We start from the raw sequence: 18795 nt of genomic DNA on the forward strand, positions 1-18795 counted from the left end.
TAAATATGAAAAATATTGGGATGTATGCAGTGATGCGGGTTTTCCAGCAAATGTCGGAGTTGAATTTTTTCCCCTATGCAAATCTGAGTACTTTCAGTCTGCACTGAAAATTTTCAGTTTGCTGCGTCAAGGGATTAAGTGGCTGGTACCCAGTTAAACACCCCGAGCCTTGATTAAATTCTGACACTTACTGGATCCAAGAATGTATTGGAGTCTGGCACACACAAACTCACTGAGTTGTGTGATAACACAGAGGACAATGCAGTAGAAAACCCTATCAACATTGTAAGCTGGTTAAAATGTACCGTATTTTTCGCTCCATAAGACGTACCTGACTATAAGATGCACCTAGTTTTTAGAGGAGGAAAACAAGGAAAAAAATATTCTGAACGAAACAGTGGATGTATGATTTTTGTGGTTCATGCTGTGGCCACAGACATGTGATTTGACGGTGAGTTTGGGGTAGCCCAATGCAAAAATCCTGAGGATCCATGCTTTGTAACCACGTTTTTGCACCCCAGGCAACAGTGGATGCATGATTTTTTGGTGCAGGCTGTAGCCATGGACATGCTATGTGATCAGATGGTGAATTTGCGGTGACCCAATGCAAAAATCCTGAGGATCCATGTGGATCCGTGCTTTGTAACCACGTTTTAAGTGGGGAGGGAAGGAAAAACACTGAAGGGACAAGGAGCATGCGTGGGGTGTGTGGAGAAGGAGGCGACTAACAATCCAGGAGAGGAGTTTAAGGGGAGGGAAGGAAAAAGCTCACTCGCTTTAAAGCAGCCAAACTGGACAGGAGCCACTTATACCTGTGTAAGCGGCTCTTCTCCTCTCCCACTTTGCTGCTTCAAAGCGAGCCACGGAGGAGGGAAGGAAGGGGAACCATGGATCCTCTGTTTGCGACTGCAGCGAGATCCCTCCGCCATCTGTAGGCATTCACTCCATAAGACGCACAGACATTTCCCCTTACTTTTTAGGAGGAAAAAAGTGTGCCTTATGGAGCGAAAAATACGGTATATATTATCATCCCCAAATAGATCTAATATAGGGACAAATCTATATTAAACTGTAAATGAATACACCATAAGAGGCCAGAAATGCCTTTTCAAGTCATTTCTACCAGTCATTTCTCTATTAATGCAGTGACAGACCTGCATTACCCAGTCTTCTGTGTGCAACCTCTTATGATAGAGCTGGCTTTTGAGTGACTGTTTTGCTGAAATTGCTCAAGTTGGGAAGCCAAAGCCTGCAGCAGCTTTACAGTATAACTGTCACATGTTGTAGATGCTTTCTTTCCGGCTTCTGTGGCAGGAAATATGTCATGTGTGAAGAGGGCCCTCAGATAACACAAGAGCAGCGAAAAGCTGTAGCCAGGAAGCTTCTTGAGCCAGCAAAGATTTGAACTCAGATCTTCCCAGTGATGCATAAGATTAAATGGTTACCATCTTTTGTCATGATCAGAGCCCAGTGCACACTTTGTGTTCCATTTGCTGCACAGAGGCCACACACTTTTCCTACTGTGATGATGTTGCAAGGTGAAGTCTGTGCATCACATCTTATTCCTGGAACACCGCACCAAAAATTAATACATTCACTGGTAGCATAAATCTTCCATCGGATATGATTGTGCAAATCTCCTGAGCACTGAACTGGCTGCAATTTCTGATGTAAGGAATGAATGTCACAATATCCCCCTCCCTGACCACGGGCAATGGTTGCTTGAACATGCATTTCATTTATCAACATTTCTTCGCAAAGCCCCAAAGCGAATAACAAAATAAAAATAATTATTTTTTAAAAAAGATTAAAATTAACTGAACAAACCACCCAATCAATTAAAGTGCAATCTGAAATCTAACAATTTGCACAACCAGCGCAAAACCTTAGCAGAGATTAAGACTTTCTTACCTCCTTAGGCAGGGTCTAAAAAAGGTAAAGGTAAGGTAAAGGACCCCTGGACGGTTAAGTCCAGTCAAAGGCAACTATGGGGCTGCAGTGCTCATCTTGCTTTTCAGACCAAGGGAGCTGGTGTTTGTCCACAGACAGCTTCCTGGGTCATGTGTCCAGAATGACTAAACTGCTTCTGGTGCAATGGGACACTGTGACAAGTGCCAGAGTGCATGGAAACACCATTTACCTTCCCGCTGCAGCAGTACCTATTTATCTACTTGCACTGCTGTGCTTTCGAACTGGTAGGTTGGCAGGAGCTGGGACACAGCAACGGGAGCTCAACCAGCCGCATGGCTTCAAACCACAGACCTTCTGATCAGCAAGCCCAAGAGGCTCTGTGGTTTAGACCACAGCGCCACCTGCTCCCCTAACAGGGTCTAAAGAGTAATACAGTGGTACCTCAGGTTAAGTATTTAATTCGTTCCGGAGGTCTGTTCTTAACCTGAAACTGTTCTTAACCTGAAGCATCACTTTAGCTAATGGGGCCTCCCGCTGCCGCCGCATCGCCGGAGCACGATTTCTGTTCTCATCCTGAAGCAACGTTCTTAACCAGAGGTACTATTTCTGGGTTAGCAGAGTCTGTAACCTGAAGCGTATAGAACCTGAAGCGTATGTAACCCGAGGTACCATTATACTAGCAAGGGTTCTGCTGTTTAAAGAATTCATGGATCAGGAAAGAGGCCTGCCAAATTGGCTATAAGTGGGAAAATTCTTAATCAGAAGCCACAAAACCCAATATAAAAAGAGGGGTGCTCAAATTTCAAGATGTGTCATATTTGACTGACAGCAGTGGTCACTGAGCTTTAAAGAACCCAATTAGTGCAGAATGAGCCACAAGAGATACCAGGGAGAGCATTAATGCACAACAAACGTAGCTTATTCTGTATCCAAGATCCACTTACAGTAGAAAAGGAAGGGATATTATTTAAAACCCAATGGCAACTCAGCCCTCATGACTTAAGAGCTACTCCTGGGTATGAGGTGCAAGCAGAATATGTTGAAAGAGTAAAGCTAAAATTGGAGGTTAAGGAAGGAAAAAGCAAGACTGTAAATCAAAAAGGAAGAAATGAAGTTGAATGGATGAGAGGACTGAGAGCTGGAGGAAACTGGGACCAAGCAAGAAGAGCTCTGAAAGCAGCATTGAGGATGCAGCAGCAGCAGCAGCAGCAAAGAGCAGAGGCTTGAGGAACCTATCAGCCATAGATTGGCAATGAACACTCTACATTCCCCAATTCCGGCTTTACAAAAAAAAGCAGCAATACTCAAACTGCCACTTCTTCCACATCTCTGGTGCTGAGTGCACAGAAGATCTGCAGCCCCTAACTTGTTGGAGGGAGGACATTGTTAAATTATTTTTAGTATATAAAAATGTTAACATCAAATGGGGGGGCATGATACTTCAGCAACAGGGAAATGTTTTCCACTTCAAAATCGGTATGATTTCCACTCTAAGCACCACTAGGTGGTGCTATACAGCTGCATCCGGTTTCTTCCGAAAATTGCTACAGACCTGCAAACAAGTATTTGCTTAGTTAATGAAAGCCTAGTCAGCCTTCCTCAACGCTTCAGGTTCTCTGCCGCTCTGGGTCTCTCTGCCCCCCTCAAATGCCCCCCATCTCATTTTACTCTTATTTCAGAAGCTGGCGACTGAAGTTCTCAACTTGCCTTGACCAGCCTCTGCACCTGTGCATTTAATGGCAAAGTACAGCAAGAGACAACATTGACCACTAGATAGTGAAGAGCACCTGCTGATTTGTGCAAAAAAAAACTGGCTGCTAAAGGCAGAAGAGCAAGTCAGTTAGAAAGCCAGGCAGTCTTCACAATCTAGACACTGGCTGAGCTGAGACCTATTTAGGGCCGAGCAGTGGATATAAGGAGCAGTGGTTTCCAAGCACAATTCAAAGTGTTGCTAAAGGTAAAGGGACCCCTGACCATTAGGTCCAGTCATGGCCGACTCTGGGGTTGCGGCACTCATCTCGTTTTATTGGCCGAGGGAGCCGGCGTACAGCTTCTGGGTCATGTGGCCAGCAGGACTAAGCCGCTCCTGGCGAACCAGAGCAGCGAACAGAAATGCCGTTTAACCTTCCCGCCGGAGCAGTACCCATTTATCTACTTGCACTTTGACGTGCTTTTGAACTGCTAGGTTGGCAGGAGCAGGGACTGAGCAATGGGAGCTCACCCTGTCACGGGGATTCGAACCGCCAACCTTCTGATCGGCAAGTCCTAGGCTCTGTGGTTTAACCCACAGCACTGGCCTTTAAAGCCCTAAACAGCCTCAGCCCAGTATCCCTGAAGGAGCATCTCCACCCCCATCGTTCAGCCTTGACGGTGAGGTCCAGCTCCAAGGGCCTTCCGGCAGTTCCCTCACTGCAAGAAGTGAGGTTACAGGGAACCAGGCAGAGGGCCTTCTTGGTGGTGGCACCAGCCCTATGGAATGCCCTCCCACCAGATGTCAAGGAAATAAACCAGTATCTGACTATTAGAAGACATCTGAAGGCAGCCCTGTTTAGGGAAGTTTTTAATGTTTGATATTTTATCGTGTTTTTAATGTTCTGTTAGGAGCCGTCCAGAATGGCTGGGGAAACGCAGCCAGATGGGCGTGGTATAAATAATAAATTATTATTATTATGGGCTGAAAATAACTTGCCATTGGTCACCTGTAGACTCTGAAATTTCATGGTGCTAGACAGCTGGAGAAAGGGCCACAAAACATCATGCTTTTATCCCACAGCAAAGTTTGGTCTTTAAAGGCAAGGTTCATTAATTTCCCATCTCATTGGATAAATGCTCTTCTTTCCCAATGAGTGGCAAAAACACCAAATTGGGGGAGGGGGTCAGGACAAGAGACACCCCCCTACTGCCAACAAGCCCATCTCAAAGTCTCAAAGAGTCACTTGTATGAAAATCAGAGGATTCCTTAAAATAGGAAGCAGCGTTTCAGAGGAGGCCCAAATCCATCACAATGCCAGCCCAACTGCAAGAAAGGTCCAGATAAAGCCAGCCCCTCTTTATGCACCCTACATTGGATTGGGGGGGCACCCTCCAAGGGTTATTGGATCACAACTGACATCATCTCCAACCAATGCTAGCTGGGGCTGATGGGAAACAGAGGCCACAGGCTCCCCTTCCCTGGTCTGGATGCAAACCCGTTTCTCATCCTGCACTGTAGGTCCTGGTAGTGGCCTAACGCCTCAAACATGGCCAGAACATCCAACGGGGGAAGAGCAGGAACGAAATGGAGTGGGAATAAAACAGGCAGAGAAAAAGCCTGCAAATTATGGAATACGTTCACCTGTGAACTTTTAACTTGTTCCAACAGGCTTTTGGGAACTGAATGCATTTAATGCAAGGGCTAGTGCCATGCTGTTTTATTGTAGTTATCTGCAATATCTATTTATCTGTATCTATTTATTGATATCTATCTATCTATCAATCTATCTATCATCTATCTCCAGTGGTTTGTTTTTTTCCCTAAAAAAATGTTTAGGGCTACTCTCATTTTGACTCAAGAAAACTACCATTTGATAGTTCAAATTGGGAAAAATAAATACAGTAAATGGACAAAAGTACAAAGGTTCACAAAATGTTTAGGGGCATGCATACCCCCTGCGTACCCCTCCCCCCGAAAAAGCACTGTCTATATCTATACTATCAACTTTTTATTGTTTTTTAACTATTCCCCACAATGTTTTGAGCTGCTCTTATTTTTTATCTGTAAGCCACTTTAAGTCCTTGTCTAGGGGAAAAGGTAGGGTATAAATAAAATTAAATAAAATATGAAACACCTGCTGGATTTTGCCAGCCGCTGGCAGTAACTAATGGTGCTGACCTAGCCGTCTCTACTCAGAAGGAAGCCCTATTGGATTCAAGTGCACTTACTCCCAGGTCAGCAGGGTAAGGATTACAGCTTAAAGCCACAGGTTGTAAATTACTCTGTGTTGCCCTGGACATGATAAAGTGACTAACAATACTAATAAATAATAAGAAACCATAAAACCTCTCTCTCTCTTTGTGGGTGAATTGGGTGCACCCTGTGCAGGTAAGGTGGATAGGAGAACCTCTTGGATTGTAGGCCTGGCTGAAGCAAAGGTACAGCGGGCAGGCCTGGCCCACCTTAGCAGCAAGGTGAGGCAGCTGCCTCGGGCGGCAGGATCCACAGAGACAGCAGATCTGGCCACGAAGCGGATACTCTTTTTGGAGGCCAGATCTGCCTCCTCCTCAGCAAACTACCCCCACCATGGCGCCTCTATAGGGCGCCCCTTGTTCCTGATGTAGATCTTTCTTCCCCGCTTGTTCCGTTTTGTGTTCCGCCTCGGGCGCCAAAACGTCTTGCTCCAGCCCTGACAGCAGGCTTCGCCTTGGGCGTTTTCTGCAGCCCGGCTCCTGCTTGCAGGCGGCGCGCATATTCCCAACATTAGGCAAGCCAAGGGATGGGCGAGGGCGCACGGACGAAAGCAAGCAAGCAAGCAGGCAGGCAGGCTGCGCGCTTCTCGCCGCCGCCGCCGCCCTCCCCTCCTTACCCGCTCCGGGAGGGAGTGGCTGGGTGATGTGGAAGGTCGATTGCTGAGGTCTGCAGCGGAAAGGCAGCCCGGGCACACCTTCCTCCTTTCGCCAGGGAGGCTCCGCTCTCGTGCGCGCAAGCCAGGAGCTGCCGCTGCCTCCAAAGACTCCGACATCCGGCTGGGGAGGCGGAGAAGCAACTTCCAGCAGCAGCTGCAGCAGGAAAAGCCCCAAAAGGCTCCGCGCCCCCCGCAGCAAAAAAGGTAACTTTGCTTCTTCGTTGTGATTATTTTTGCTTGCTCATTCATCCTGCGGGAGTTGGGAGTGTTGTTTGTTTTTTGCAAGGGGTGACGGCGAGGCAGCTCCCTCCTGGGAGACCAAAGGCGAGGTGATGCCGAGACAGGGCTTGGGGGGTTGCGTCGCGCAATAGCGCAGCCGGCTTTGGACCTACCCGCCTTCCCTGCGCGCTGGTGGAGAGCCGCCTTGCCCGGGAGAGAAACGCCTCCTTGGAGAGTCTTCGGGCTGGATCCGCCAGGCGCAGCCGGAGGAGAAAAGGCGTTGGTTTTTTGGGCAGCGGAGGCGAGCTCCGGATTAGCGATTCTGTGGGCGCGCGGCTTTTCTCCCCTAAATAATAATAATAATAATAATAATAATAATAATAATAATAATAATAATGCGGTTAGTGGGGAATATTTGGGCAGCACGATTTAGAGCCCAGGGATAAAGAGATCAGGAACGGGTGCCTGAATGGCATCGTCTTTATTTTGAAGCTGGGGTTGCGTTGGCCAGCGAGGTTTCCGTGCCACCCCTCTTTTTGGAAAGGATGTAGGAGGGAGATTAATTCTGCCCCTGGACAATGTTGGGGCCAGCTCAGCACCTGAGTCAAGAAACAAAGGCAGTGTGGGCTTTACTCCAAAAATGAAGGGGGTATGAGTTGGCCCCTCCTTTTTTAAAAAAAACCAAAAAACCAGCCTCTTCTGTGCTTTTGGCAGCAGCCGGGGGGATGTGCAGAGGCCAGCAGGTGACATTGCTTATCACCTGCTGAATTCAGCCCCATGGTGCATAGAGGTTCACCTGCTGAGTTCTGTCGTGAGAGGCGCAGGAGCAGGACGTCCCTGGCCTTTTGTGATTAGTTGGCAACCGCTTCCTATAGCGAAGAAGGTGGTTTCAGGAAGTTGAACATCTGGTGCTCCTGGCAGGTGGCCAGAACTTGCTAGGCAGTAGCAAGCTAAATATATATGTAAATATATAAGTTCCAGGTAGTGCTTACTGGGGTGGGCAGGGCACCTGCAGAACTGAATGCCTCTTCCTGGCTTTCAGTAATTCAAAGGGGCATTCCCAAAGCCAGGACAGCTTGGGTGGGGTATGCAGATAAGCCACTGTAGGTCTAGGTTTATGCACCTTTTTTGTTACCCTAGATTGCAATTGACATTTAGGGCTTTGACTTTTTAAAATTCCTCATTGCGGTGCTTTCCAGATGTTGCCAACCCCAACCAGCACGGCCAATGCTCAGCGATGATGGGGAGAGGTTTTGTAGCCTGGCATAATCAGAAGGGCACCACGATGGGCAAGGCTTGGTTACAGCTTGAGAGCAGTGTTGCCATGCACACATACAAAGGCCACGGCGACAAATTGGAGAAGTATTAAAGCATTTGTTTATTTGTTTTATTAAAGCCCAACAAAATGAGCCCAAGTCTAAGGCCTTCTTAAAAGGTAAAGGGACCCCTGACGGCAGTGGCGTAGCGTGGGGGGTGCAGGGGGGGCCGGCCGCACCGGGCGCAACATCTGGGGTTAGGGCAAATCCACGGGTTAGGGGGCGCAAATCCACGGGTTAGGGGGCGCAAATTACTTGCCTTGCCCCGGGTGCTGACAACCCACGCTACGCCACTGCCTGACGGTTAGGTCCAGTTGCGGACGACTCTGGGGTTGTGGCGCTCATCTCGCTTTATTGGCCGAGGGAGCCAACATACAGCTTCCGGGTTATGTGGCCAGCATGACTAAGCCGCTTCTGGCGAACCAGAGCAGCGCATGGAAACACCATTTACCTTCCCGCCAGAGCGGTACCTATTTATCTACTTGCGCTCTGATGTGCTTTCAAACTGCTAGGTTGGCAGGAGCAGGGACCGAGCAACGGGAGCTCACCCCGTCGCGGGGATTCGAACTACCGACCTTCTGATCGGCAAGTCCTAGGCTCTGTGGTTTAACCCACAGCGCCACCCGTGTCCCTTACCCAGGTGTTAAAGCTGCATCTGTACTGTAGCACTTCAGGCAGTATGTGAGGTTTTGGAAAACTTGAATACCCATAATAAAAATAAATCCCTGAATGTCCAAGACCTGCCTGTTGGTCAAGCGGGATGTATGTGTGTTCTAATTTAGCCTCCTTGTGCTTTTGAATGGAGAAGCATTCTGTCATGCATTCCCCCATCTGCTAGCAGAAGTGGTACAGCCCAGGCACATCTTCAACACCCCTGTAAGATCCATGCCTCAAATTCTGCCCATTTGCTTCACTGCAGTTCAGTAGTTCAGAGATGTCATATTTGCCTGAAAGTCACAGTCTCCTTAAAAGACTCCCAATTCAACCTGTTTGTGCTCTGGTTGTGGCTGTTTACTGGAAAGGCATGTTGCACCTACCATGTCCCTGGCCTTGTGATCAGGTTCAAATTAAGCCCTGTTACCGTTTGATAACCATTTGATAAGTTGGGCTACCTGCACAGTACACTCTCATTTTAACTCAGTGCCCCCTCCCTAAATGATGGGGTCATCGCCGCGGGATCACATTCACCCGGTGCTATACCAGCTGCACTGGCTCCTGGTGGAGTACAGGATCAGGCTTAAGGTGCTGGTTTTAACCTTTAAAGCCCTATACGGCCTAGGACCCTCGTACCTACAGGACCGCCTCTCCTGGTATGTCCCACGGAGGAACTTACGATCTTCAAACAAAACATCTTGGAGGTCCTGGGCCACAGAGAGGTTAGGCTGGCCTCAACCAGAACCAGGGCTTTTTCAGCTGTGGCCCCGATCTTGTGGAATGCTCTGTCACAAGAGACTAGGGCCCTGGGGGACTTGACATCTTTCCGCAGGGCCTGCAAGACAGAGCTGTTCCACCAGGCCTTTGGCCAAGGCACAGTCTGACCCCCTCTCTCCTTTTGTAATCTTCATAGAACTCGAGCCCAGTGGTTGCCATTAATTTGACTCTGAATTGATTTTAGAATGTATTTCAATTAATTGACTGTGATTTTATGTAAACTGTGCTATTTTTACTGTTGTTAGCCGCTCTGAGCCCGGCTTTGGCTGGGGAGGGCGGGATATAAATAAATTATTATTATTATTATTATTATTATTATTATTATTATTAATGCACAGTGGAGCATTCCATTGTCAGTCATAGACAAATGTGCACAGCAGCTTTCAGCTACTTCCTGCCATGGAAGCTATCTGTGGCAATAAGGAAGGCCTGGATTTTGGTTAGACTCCAGCAGTGCAGAGGGAGGGGGTCTGCTTTTCACAGCATGGCCCTGTGACACTTTTTGACGCTCAGGTTTTGCCACTGGTTTTTTGCTCAGTGGCAATCCGATTTAATTATCTGCTGTGGAGCTAAGCAGTGTCCTGGGGGAACCAGTCTTAAACAGTTAGCACTAATGACTATGGGCAAGGGTCCACAGTTCCTCTCATCGTGGCAAATGTTGTGCTTTCTTCCGGCAAGCAGGATGAACCTCACCTCAGGCTTCCAGCCTTGGGGGCTGGAGAAGCAGTCAGGGGATTGCCCTGTAGTTGCAAGTCCACACTGGGAGCGCACTGGGCTTGCTTTCCTTCTGCACTCCTGAAGCATATGTTGCAAGCGTCTCAGAAGCACAGCAGCCGAACGTTCAGCCCTGCCCATCATATTCCAGAGAGGAAGGCCAGGTCTTCTAGTTTGGCTTTGCCCTCCTGAGGTCTCCAAGCATCCCCACAACTGCAGCAAGGTAGCATAAAATGTAAGGGGCGATCCTTGTCTCCCTTTCCAGCTCCAGATTTCTATTCTGCCTGTCGGGACCAGTATCCTCATCAGGCAGTGTGCAGAAACAGTCACAGAAAACCGACAATTTAAAAATCCATGACCATACCTCTTTTAAATGAGCAGCTAATCAGAATTAATGAAAATCAGATTGAATAAAGGCATCACGAGAGTTTCCATGCTCCGAGTGTGCAACACAATTCTACCCATGCAAGGGGTTGTTCTCCAAAATGCAGTGTTTTAATCTGGTTTTACCTTGCTTTTGATTTTAATTATTTGTTAATGTTTTAAATACTTGTTTTTAAACCCCACCCCACCCCAATAATTTCTTTCTTTCTTTCTTTCTTTATCCGCCTATCACCTATTACAATCAAGAGGCATGTAAAATAAAAATGGGGACAAGATCCCACCCTTTGGGTTAAGGGGCCTGGTGACCACAAATTTTTGGTCGGCCACCCAAACCAGTAAAAGGTTTTAGACTATGGCTGTGGGATTCAGAAGAGCTAAATGGACAATATTTATCAACGACAGTACAGTCGTACCTTGGTTGTTGAACGCCTTGGTACTCGTCCGTTTTGGCTCCCAAACGCCGCAAACCCAGAAGTGAGTGTTCTGGTTTGCAAATGTTTTTCGGAAGCCAAACATTCAACGCGGCTTCCAATTGAATGCAGGAAGCTCCTGCAGCCAATTGGAAGCTGCCCCTTGGTTTTCGAACGGTTCCGGGAGTCGAACGGACTCCTGGAACAGATTAAGTTCGACAACCAAGGTTCCACTGTACTGAATAACCCTTTGAGATCTGTTGGAAAGACCTGTCTGAAACTCCTTCATTGTGCCATGAGAAATCTCTGAAGGTTCATAGGAGGGCCATCTACATAAATTTCTGCCCCCTGTCCCTGAGGTTGGCCATATTTAGGCCATATAGTTTTGTTCTCTCAGGTATGCACTCTGAAGGCTTAAATTGGCTGCAGGTGTTTAATATTATTATAACTGTGTGACTATACAGTTTTATAGCTGTAGGATTATTATTATTTTTTGAAAAGTTTTTATTGTTAAAATAATTCAGCATTAATACACACATATTGCGAATATACAAGCATACAAACATACATTTCATACAGTCCTTAAAAATATTCAAACATACCTACACTCAGTCCCACAGATAATTCCTTTTCCCATCACCATCCACCACCCCTCACCCCACCTTTGTGTTAGACTTCCAATCTACTCAAATGCAATTTCTTTCCATTTCTATTACTTTCTTTCACGCACCTTTAACCAATGTGTAATAGAAAAAGAAGCATGAAATTAGTTATAGCTGTAGGATTATTTTTAATTGTGTTTCTTGTTGAATTGTTGTACTTAGGCTCCCTTTACTACATCCTGGGCCTCTGTAGAAATGAATGTTGTGCACCAATTTGGTTATCCTTTTGGCGCTGGGTGAAGACCTGTTAGATGTTGTACTGAGAACAGTTTGGATCTTACCTGGCTCTGGTTTTAATATCTGTTTCTGTTGTTTTAAAGTTAGGATTTTTGCTTCTGATTTTCATTTTTAAAGGATTGTTACGTGTTCTGGGAGTCGTTCACAGCTGAAGCGTGGGACAAAAATGTATAGAATTAATTTCAAAACACACACACATACACAATATATATGTTCAGCTCTTTGAAATGCACTGTCCCCAAGATGCTTTGCAAATGCAGATTTACTATTTATGTAGCACTCCCCTATGGTGATTTATACATTGTCAGCGGTTCCTCAAAAATGTGAGGATGCTCCAACCAGTATTGTTCCTGCATGTCCTTCTGTTGCCCATAATATATCCAAAGATGTAGTACAGTATACTTGTAAGTTACTAGATGCTAGAGACAAACAAACAGGGAAGGGCAGATTCATTCCAATCTGCCTGGACCAAATGTTGAATTAGATAGATAATAATTTTTAATAATAATTTTAATATTTATGCCCTCCCATCTGGCTGGGGATCTTCTTATGTGCTTATAGAACAATTTAAACCAGTTCCAACTCTTCTGCCCCACTGGCATTCCTGCTTAATCTCCTTCCCAGATCCCTGCACATAATGTCTGTTTCCAAAAACCATTTCCCCACCAAATTCACCTTCTCACAATATTCCCCCCCCCATTCATATTATGCCACCATTTCGATGTTTCTGCAGCCCAATCCGGAATGCACCTGTTCTCCTAATGATGTGTTGAGCCTCATTTGCAGCCAAGGAGGGTGTTATGTATTGACGTTCTCACACCGACCACCAGGGGTATTGTGTATATAGTTTTCACTCAGGTCCACGTAAGTTAATTTAGGTAGGAAACCCTGGGTTGTTGTTGTTACAATGCTGACAGCCGGCTGCCTATAAAAGCAGGCCGGCTGAGCCATAGCTGTCAACCGTCCCTTATTTGGCGGGAAAGTCCCTTATCCCAGCGCTGTGTCCCGCTGCTGTCCCTTATTGATGATGTCCCTTAAATTTCCCAGGTTTCAAAGGAAGCAGCTCCTCTCCCTCCCTCCCTGCCGGCCAGGGAGGAGGGAGGCTCCAACTGTGTTGCTTGGCTGCGTTGCTCACCCAATAAGGAGTCTAAGAATGACTGGGGGGTGGAGCTTGCATGCCTTGTGCCGATCAAATCGGCCGCATTGCCTGGGGACTCGCCTTTGCTCAGCGCTTCCCAGTGGAGAGGTGACGGTGGTTTTCCTTGCTGCATCCCCTTTGCCAGGTTGCTGCACTGTGGGAACCACCGCTTGAGGCTTCGTTTGGCTGCTGGCTGGGCTTTCTGCCTTTGGGTTGGAAGGGCTCAGAAGCTGAACATACCTGTGCTGGGAAAATCCCTTATTTTGGCTGCTGATCCCTTATTTTTGAGGCTGCTGGTCCCTTATTTTCATATCTGTAAGTTGACAGCTATGGACTGAGCTGTTCAGTTCAGTTCCAGCTTACTATAAAGGACCACTTGGAGAAATCTCTGTGTCGCCTGCTATGTCCACTCAGAACTTAATAGAGGGGAACCGTAGGGCTTCTTCCGATCTGCTTTGTTCTGCTTGTCACTGCTTCTCCATGATAAGGCTTTGTTGGATAAGGTACAGGAGGGCAAGAGTGGCGCAGTCCCGGTCAGCCCTGGCTCAAAGAGGGTTGTACATACTCTGCTTCCTAGAAAAGGGGCTAGCCTATTTTGACAGAGAGCTCACATTTCAAGGTCTCCCTTTCTGTGCTCAGAAGAGAGCAGACCTACTGCTTCATGTTGTTATGGAGGAGCAGGCAGGAAATGAACCTTGCCTGCCCTTTTTGCAATATTGTTTTGCACATAGCTTGAGAAAAAAATAAGCCTGCCCTTCTCAGCCTTGCCCTATGCATGTACAGTACTGTTGTAACTTGATTTAGGTGCTGCACTTACATAGGTTATCTTTTTCTGAATGCTGTTCAGTGTTTGTACTTGGGATTGGAGGCAGAAGAGGCAGTACGTTTTCCTATTAGTGCTCTGTGTGTATAAGAAGCCACAAGTGTCTGCTCTGCTGCCTGACCCAAGCAGGATGATTAAGGTCTGTGTGGAGATAAACTTTAACCAAAAGTATGCTTTATGGAGACGAAGAAGCAATAAGAGCTTTTGGGAATGGTGCAGCAATTAATTCGGAGTCGCCATCTTGCCAAAGGATTTATAGCAGGGAGGAAGAACGGATTTGTTTTCAGACTGCATTCCTAGTGAATCTCCTCAGAGGTTTTGAGAAAGGAGGCAGATTGGTGAAGATTAATGACGCTAAGACTGTTTTGATGTATGGAAGTGATGTTATATGGAAAACGTCTGGATATGGCTACTGGATAAAAAAAAAAATATCCACGCAGGATTACAAACTGTTCTAACCAGCTTGCGGAGACTATCAGAGGTCACAAAGAGAAAGGAAAAATTTATGAAAATAACAACAAGAGATGTGGAAAAATAATAAGAAAGGACTGGATAGTACTGTGAACATCATAAGGTTAGATTTGTGGACATTAAAACAGCAGTAAGAAGCAAGAAGTTGATTGGATCCCTTCGGAACTTGAAATATGGGTACCCCCAACAAAAATTTAAAATTCGGCTGTGTAATTTGGAATTTATGTAATTTGGTTTGATTTGATGTGATTGGTCGGTTAATAAAAAATTATTCTTAAATTTTTTTTTTTTAAAGTGTCTGCTCTGCTGCAGAATCATATGAGCGTCTCTGGATTCACCAGTGGAAGTTGCAAGTTGGTGGCCTCACCTTATTGGGGGTCCTTGATGAGGAGTTCTCAAATGACCCTAGTTTGTTTCCTTCAAGGCGCATCTTCAAACAAGAGAGGAAGCACCTTAGGAAAAGGCAAATAATCTTCCCACCCTTCTCCAGAACTTGCTGTCCTGCCTGCATGGCTTTTTTTAACCCAAATTCAGGCTCTGAGAAACTGGAACCGATGCAAAGCTGTCACTTCAACAGTAGTGAGAACAGGTGGACATAACAGAACCAAGCTAAATAGCAAGGAAGTTGCCGTTGGGAGTAGACATAAGATGCAATTACTTTAAGGGTACGTGGGTGGCACCGTGGGTTAAACCACAGAGCCTAGAACTTGCCAATCAGAAGGTCGGCAGTTCGAATCCCCGCGACGGAGTGAGCTTCCATTGCTCAGTCCCTGCTCCTGCCAACCTAGCAGTTCGAAAGCACGTCAAAGCGCAAGTAGATAAATAGGTACCGCTCTGGCGGGAAGGTAAACGGCATTTCCGTGTGCTGCTCTGGTTCACCAGAAGCGGCTTACTCATGCTGGCCATATGACCCGGCCAATAAAGCGAGATGAGCGCCGCAACCCCAGAGTCAGCCACGACTGGACCTAATGGTCAGGGGTCCCTTTACCTTTACCTTTGCTTTGAGGGGAAAGGATAAATTTGAAGGTGCCCACAGCTGCTGGAGTGTGGTGGCAAACTGAATTTCAGTAGGGACAAATACAGCATTCTGCACTTAGGCAAAAAGAACCAGATGCGGGACATTTGGCTTACTGGTTGTACATGTGGAAAGTATCTAAGGGGTCTTAGTAGACCACAAGCTTAACATGAGTCAACAGTGTGATCAGGGCTGGATTTAGGTTTGATGAGGCCCTAAGCTACTGAAGGTAATGGGGCCCTTTATATGTCTAGCTGTCCTTTGTCAACAACAAATTGTCGCTGTTTTTGTGTGTTGAATATATGATATATGGTAATTTATGGACCAAATAGGTATCTAAAGCCATTTGCACATAACGAATAGGAGCCTACACAACACAAAACACTGTTGCTGTATGTAGGTTTTATTTTATTTGGTTTTTATCTTATATTTTGGAAATGTACATGCAGGGTTTTTTCCCTTTAAATTTTTTTGGGGCGCCCAAGAGAGTGGTGCCCTGACCTATAACTTGCTTAGCTTATACGTAAATCTGGCACTGAGTGTGATGCACAGGCAAAATAAGCTACAGTAATGCTATTCCAGACTGCATCAACAGATGTATTGTGTCCAGAGTGAGGGAAGTAATGGTGCCTGTGTATTCTGCCTTCGTCAGACCACACCTGGAATCCTGTGTCCAGTTCTGGGTGTCACAGTTGACAAGCTGGAACGTGTGCAGACAAGGGAGATCAAGATGATCAAGGGTCTGGAAACCAAGCCTTATGAGGAACGGTTGAAGGAGGTCTGGGTATGTTGAGCCTGTAAAAGAGGAGATGGTGTGATGGCCATCTTCACATATATAAAGGGCTTTCCCATGGAAGATGGAGCAAGCTTGTTTTCTCCTGCTCTGGTGGGTAGAACTCTGAATGAATGGCTTCAAATGACAAGGAAGGAGATTCCGAGTAAATATTAGGAAGAACTTTCTGACAGTAAGAGCTGTTTGACATTGGAACAGACTCCCTCGGGAGGTAGTAGACTCTCCCTCATTGGAGGTTTTTAAGAAGAGGCTGGGTGGCCATCTGTCAGGGATGTTTTAGTTGAGATTCCTGCGTTCCAGGGGCTTGGACTAGGTGACTTGTGGTCCCTTCTAACTCTACAATTCTATGACTCTCTTTGCCTGCCTCTTTCCCTCGTTTCATGTACATGTCCTGCTGCTGTTCTTGATGATGATGATGATGATGATTATTATTTTATTTATACCCCGCCCATCTGGCTGGGTTTCCCCAGCCACTCTGGGCAGTTTCCAACAGAATATTAAAATGCAATAGTCTATTAAACATTAAAAGCTTCCCTAAACAGGGCTGCCTTCAGATGTCTCCTAAAAGTCTGGTAGTTTTTGTTCTCTTTGACATCTGGTGGGAGGGCGTTCCACAGGGCAGGTGCCACTGCCGAGAGGGGCTGAATCGTGTGTTGTCTTGAGGGGATGCAGAAGATCATTTCAGCTGTGCTCTCTTCGAATTGCAGGCTCAGATCACTGTCTTCTTGAGAATCATTTCATTGAAAGGCAGGGTGCAAATAATCTAATTAGACGATAGAGCGTTTTGAGTGCACTCGCAGCTGCACATCGGAGCACATTCTTTGCAGGGTGAAGGCCCTAAGTTTGACCTGAGCATTTTGGGTAGCAGGGCTGAGAAAGTCCTCTGCCTCAGGACTCTGATGGCCACTGCAAGTGCCAAGCTGGATGCTGAACCAACATTAGTCTAACTTAGTATAAAACAACGTCATAAGTGCAGAGCACGCAGGACCTGCTTCATCTTTATGCAGACTCATCATGCAGTCATTCATGCATTTGCCTAGATTACATAATGTAGTCTGATTATCATCTAAATACTGTACATTTACCAGCATTCAACCTGTGAGCTCCCAGGAACACTGTTTGCATGGTGAGGACTAGAGCAACGCATTCCTTTTTAAAAAAAACTATTTTTAAAATAACATGAGTCTGAGAGGCATCCAGTGAAATTCAGTATTAAATTCGGCATTGTACTGACTTTCTCTCTGGGATTAAGCAGGAATAGCTTTTTAGGTATATCACCCGAGTCCCATGAGGGCCTTTGCATTGCAATCCTATACATAGCTGCATAGAAACAGAGTCCGTTGAGTTCAATGGAATTTACTGCCATGTACATTTATATGCCCACAGACTTCAAGAGGTTTCCCGACTTTGGAATTCTGTCCTCTAGAGATTTGGGTTTTGTTTTTAATTTTATCATGTACCAGTTGGTAGTGTGATTTTGTAAAGTTTTGGGTTTTTTTACTATTTATTTGTAATTAGACACATCAAACAGCATGCCTCTGCATTTTTAAAGAGGATGATGTGTGGTTCTGTCACACCAAAGTGCCACAAGAACCCAGTTGGTGCTACAGTAGTTGTGCATTGTTCTTATAACAGATACTCCAAAAACTAGTTTTATTTTTAAAATCATACCTTGTTCTTCCTCCTGAAGGAGCCAGATTTTGTGATAAATCTTACAGCTCTCGGAATGTGTGTTCCTCTTCCCACTATGGTTCCTTTGTCCTTGTTTATTTTTTTCCTCCAGTTTACCTTATCTGTATTCGAGAACTCGCCCCTTCTCAATCAAAAAGTTAGTTTGTGCTTCCATATGCCAGCGAGTTGCTTACAGTGCAACAGATTTCAAAATCTGTTTCTGGCTTGTCATAAATAGGATTCCCCCCGCCCGTCCCCCCCCCCAAAATATTTGAGTCCTTCAGACGTGTCAGGGAACTGCCATCGGAGCCAGAGGCGGAGGGAAGGCTCCAGAGGGATGCCGGAGAGGGTCCCAGTAGGGAGAGAGGCAGCCCATCTGCTGGGGAAGGAAATCAGCGTAGCACCAGTGGAGAAGGGGGGCAGATGAGGGAATCGGCGAGGGGACTCCAGGACTCCTTGCCGGAGACCAGCGGGGAGAGCACGGGTCCTCCGCTGTCCACACACTCCCTGCGCAGAAGACTTCTGCGCAGGGAGAGTAGGAGGAGACTAGGCGTCAAAGAACTTCTTTGCTGGAAGAAGTTCAAGAAAGGCCCACTGACGGATTCTGCCAGCGATTGAGACAGCCACGGGTGAGAGGCTGTCCAGACAGAAAGGGTTCACCCAGGTAACCTAGCCAGGAGTGGCGACAACTTACGCACGAGCACACCCTAGAACCATTACAAGACGCTACTTGTGTCACGTGTGAAAACTACTAATACAGGACAGAATGTGGAGAAGAAACCTAATGCACATCCTCAGCAGAGCAGGTTTTGCATTTGTTGATTAAAAAGAAAATACCCCATTTAAACCTTCCCCACCCCAGTTTGTGCTGATGCTGAGATCTCCAACCCCTCTGGCTCCCTGTTCCTCTCTGTGATGTGCGGGAGGTGATGAAGCAGCAAGATTACCACAGCGCTGAGCTGTGCCGTGTTGTTGCCAAGAAAAGACAGATCTGCGTGG

At 46.4% G+C, this 18795-nt stretch overlaps 1 protein-coding gene across 1 annotated transcript in view; it reads left to right on the forward strand.

The window, feature by feature from the left end:
* The first annotated feature begins 6403 nt into the window (after positions 1-6403).
* The window catches only part of RAB3D (RAB3D, member RAS oncogene family), a 33379-nt gene continuing 20987 nt past the window's right edge, over positions 6404-18795 (forward strand). The window contains 1 exon segment of the mRNA XM_083594100.1: positions 6404-6716. The gene's annotated coding sequence lies outside the window, so the exon portion shown is untranslated.

This window comes from Podarcis filfolensis (assembly GCF_964270895.1).
Source record: "Podarcis filfolensis genome assembly, chromosome: 17".
Lineage (NCBI taxonomy): Eukaryota > Metazoa > Chordata > Lepidosauria > Squamata > Lacertidae > Podarcis > Podarcis filfolensis.